This window comes from Erinaceus europaeus, chromosome 2 (assembly GCF_950295315.1).
Source record: "Erinaceus europaeus chromosome 2, mEriEur2.1, whole genome shotgun sequence".
Lineage (NCBI taxonomy): Eukaryota > Metazoa > Chordata > Mammalia > Eulipotyphla > Erinaceidae > Erinaceus > Erinaceus europaeus.
In genome coordinates this window covers 85060252-85064806 of record NC_080163.1, presented here as the reverse complement: position 1 = coordinate 85064806, position 4555 = coordinate 85060252, and positions in this window count along the sequence as shown.

The following is a 4555-nucleotide window of genomic DNA, read 5'->3' as shown; positions in this document are numbered from 1 at the left end:
TTTCTCTCCTCTCTCTCACTAAGTAAACTGAAAACAAAACAAAATAAAATAACAAAACACCACACACATTATCTCAATCTTTGACTATTTCAGTGACTACTTTCTAAATATTATATTGATTGTATTTTAATGAGAGAGGGAAATACACAGAGAGAGACCAGAACAATGGTAAATTCTGGCTTATGATGATGCCAGGGGTTGAATTTGAGACTTGCGAGGCTCAGGCATTAAACTATTTTGCATAATCATTTTGCTGACTCCCCAACCTTTCGCTATATATTCTCTTGAGATTTTAAAATAATTTGACTGGGGCTGAGTGGTGCCACACTTGGTTGAGCATACATGTGACAATGTGCAAGGGCCTGGGTTCGAGCCTCTAGTCCCCACTTGCAGGGGGAAAACTTTGCAAGTGGTAAGGCTGTGTTGCAAGTGTCTCTCTGTCTCTCTACTTCTCTATCACCCCTTTCCCTCTTGATTTCTGGCTGTCTCTATCCAGTAAATAAATAAATATTTAAAAAAATAATAATTTGACTTACGTCAGCAACTAAAAGACTATATAATGAACATTTGAACAAATTAAAAAATGGAGTGTTTCTCACCTCAAGATGGAGGTGGAGGGTGAAGTAGGGTATTTATGGAATAAGGATGATTATGGGCTGGGTGGTAGTTCATCTAGAAGAGAAGACACATTATAGTACACCAGAATACATGTTCAAGGCCTTGATTCTGCCCACAAGAGGGACGCTTCATGAGTGGTGAAGCTATGTTACAAGTCTCCCCCCCCTCCTCTTTCCTATTTGCCCCTCCCCTCTCAATTTCTCTCTGTCTTTATCCAAAATAAACAAATAAAATGGATTTGAGAAAATAAATAAGGATATTTACACAAACAGTGCAACTATGAAATTAAACTAATAAAATTATGATCTGGCCTATAATATTTATTTCAAGTTCTTAGAAATTTTCTTTAGAGAAAGAGAAGGATGAGTATGTGATGATCTCACTCCTAAGCAGAAGTTAAAAATAATAACAGAAGGGAAAACATAAAAAAAGAACTTGGACGGGGCTTGGTGTACTGCACCAAAGTAAAAGACTCTGCGAGTGTGCAGGGAACATGATGGCACAGGAAGACTTAGTGGGGTTGAATTGTTATGTGGAAATCAGAATTGTTACACATGTGCAAACTACTCTATCTTGCTGTCAAATGTAAACCATTAATCCCTCAATAAATAAAAAAATTTTTTTCATTAGAGCTACTACCATCCTCTTTCAAATAGGTCAAGGGCAAAATTCAGAATCATGTATTATATTGTATGAAAATTCTCATGCATCTTTTAGTCTCATTAATACAGGAAAGCTTCTTAGCCTTTCTTTGTTTTCCTTGACCTTGACATTTTGAAGAGTACAGAGAAGTTCTTAAACTGGGTTTGCCTATTATGTTCTTACGATTATATTCAGGTTATGCACTTATAAATAGAAACATAGCCATAGCGGCACTGAGACTTTATCACGAATTACATCAAAAGAAATATGAGGCTGATTTGTCCCAAGAAAGGTTATCTTTGAACACTTGGCTTAGGCGGTATTTAGTACATTTCTTAATGGAAAAAAATAATATATTGCTTTTGTCATTCAGAAGCAATTTTTGTGGAAATTCTTGGAGACTCCGTATGAATGGTCTTTTCTTAAATTTCTTTATTGGGGCATTAATGTTTTACATTCAACAATAAATACAATAGTTTGTACATGCATACCATTTTTAAGTTTTCCATATAACAGTACAACCCCCACAAGGTCCTCTGCCATCCTTCTTGGGCCTGTATTCTCCCTCCACCCACCTACCCAAGAGTCTTTTACTTTGATGCAATACGCCAATTCCAGTTCAGGTTCTACTTATGTTTTTTTTTTTTTTTATCTGATCTTGTTTTTCAGCTTCTGCCTGAGAGTGAGATCATTCCATATCCATCCTTCTGTTTCTGACTTATTTCATTTAACATGAATTTTTCAAGGTCCATCCAAGATCAGCTGAAAATGGTGAAATCACCATTTTTTACAGCTGAGTAGTATTCCATTGTACATATATACCACAACTTGCTCAGCCACTCATCTGTTGTTGGACACCTGGGTTGCTTCCAGGCTTTGGCTATTACAAATTGTGCTGCTAAGAACATATGTGTACATAGGTCTTTTTGGATGGGTGTGTTGGGTTCCTTAAGATATATCCCCAGGAGAGGAATTGCAGGATCATAGGGTAGGTCCATTTCTAGCCTTCTGAGAGTTCTCCAGACTGTTCTCCACAGATGCTGGACCAATTGACATTCCCACCAGCAGTGCAGGATGGTTCCTTTGACCCACAACCTCCCCAGCATTTGCTGCTGTTACCTTTTCTGATGTATGACATTCTCACAGGAGTGAAGTGGTATCTCATTGTTGTCTTTATCTGCATTTCTCTAACAGTCAAAGACTTGGAACCTTTTTTCATATGTTTCTCAGCCTTTGGATGTCTTCTGTGGTGAATATTTTATCCATGTCTTCTCCCCATTTTGGGGTGGGATTATTTGTTTTCTTGTGGTTAAGTTTGGCAAGCTTTTTATTTATTCTGGTTATTAGCCTCTTGTCTGATGTATGGCATGTAAAGATCTTCTCCCATTCTGTGAGGGGTATTTTGGTTTAGGTAGTGGTTTCTTTTGCTGCACAGAAACTTTTTAATTTGATGTAGTCCCATAGGTTTATGCTCACCTTAGTCTTCTTTGTAATTGGATTCATTTCACTGAAGATGTCTTTAAATTTTATACGGAAAAGAGTTCTTCCAATATTTTTCCTCTAAGTATCTGATAGTTTATGGTCTAACATCCAAGTCCATCATCCACTTGGAATTTACTTTTGTATTTGGTGAAATATAGTGGTTCAGTTTCATTCTTCTGCATATTTCAACCCATTTTTTTCCAACACCATTTGTTGAAGAGACTCTGTTTTCCCCATTTAATAGTCTGGTCACCTTTGTCAAAGATTAAATGTCCATACCTATGGGGGCTTACCTCTGGCCTCTCAATTCTATTCCACTGGTCAGTATGTCTATTCATGTTCCAGTACCAAGCAGTTTTGATGACAATGGCCCTATAATACAATTTGAGATCTGAGAGTGTGATGCCTCCAGTTCTGTTCTTTTTTCTCTTGATTTTTTTGGCAATTCTAGATCTTTTCTGGTTCCAGATAAATATCTGTAGCACTTGTTCTATTCTCCTAAAAAATATGGTTGGGATGTTGATGGGGATAGCATTAAATTTGTATATGGCTCTGGGTAGCATATTCATTCTGATGATGTTAATTCTACCAACCCATGAACATGGAATATCTTTTCACTTCTTTGTGTCTTTTTCAATTTCCTTGAGTAATGACTCATAATTTTCAGTATACAAGTCTTTCACTTCTTTGGTTAGGTTTACTCCTAAATATTTTATTGTTTTTGTTGCTATAGTAAAAGGAATTGATTTCTGGATTTCAACTTCTTCTTAGTGTTTGCATAGAGGACTGCCACTGACTTTTGAATGTTAATTTTGTAGCCTGACACCTTACTGTATTGCCTGATGATTTCCAAAAGTTTCTTGCTGGATTCCTTAGGTTTTTCTATGTATACTATCATGTCATCTGTTACCAGCCACTTAATCTCTCCCTAGGCTCCTCTCTGTCCATGAGTCACAGGTGTTTGCCCTCACCAGTGATTTGGTGGGTTCCTGAAGTCGTTCTAGTCCTGTCTTGTTGAGGTCCCAGGTGGTCTCCTTTGGTATTCCTACTTGACCTGGGAGAGGAGAGGAGAGAAACACAGCTGCTACTGCTCCGTAGCCCCACCTCTGGAAGTCTACTGTAAATTTCTCTTCTTTCTTTTTTTTAATTTTTATTTTATTTCTTTATTGAAGAATTAATGTTTTACATTTGGCAGTAAATACAATAGTTTTTACATGCATAACATTTCTCTGTCTTCCATATAACAATACAACCCCCACTAGGTCCTCTGAAGGACCTGTATTCTCCCCCCGACCAGCCCCAGAGTCTTTTACTTTGGTGCAACACTAAATTTCTCTTCTTTCTTCATCAAACTTTCCTCCAGTAGTTTTACCTTACAATCATGAAAGAAAGGTATTGGACTAGCAAGATATTCACTAGGGAAAGTGTCTGCTTTGCTATGTGCACAAGACAGGTTCCAGCCCCTGGGCCCTATGGCACTAGGGGAAGGTATGGTGCTGTGTGTTTTCTCTCTCTCTCTCTCTCTCTCTCTCTCTCTCTCTCTCCAGAGCACTGTTCAGCTCTGGCTTATGGTGGTGCAGAGGATTGAACCTGGGACTCTGGAGCCTCAGGCATGAGAGTCTGTTTGCATAACCATTATGCTATCTACCCTCTGCTCTCTTTCTCTCTTGTCTCTCCTTTTTTATCTAGAAGGATGGAATGCAGGAAGAGACTGTTCCAAAATAGTAAAACTCTAACCACAAAAACTCAGTAATAGTAATCATTAATTATTACAGCACTTCTTGAAGCAGAATGTTAGCTGTACTGTAACTAT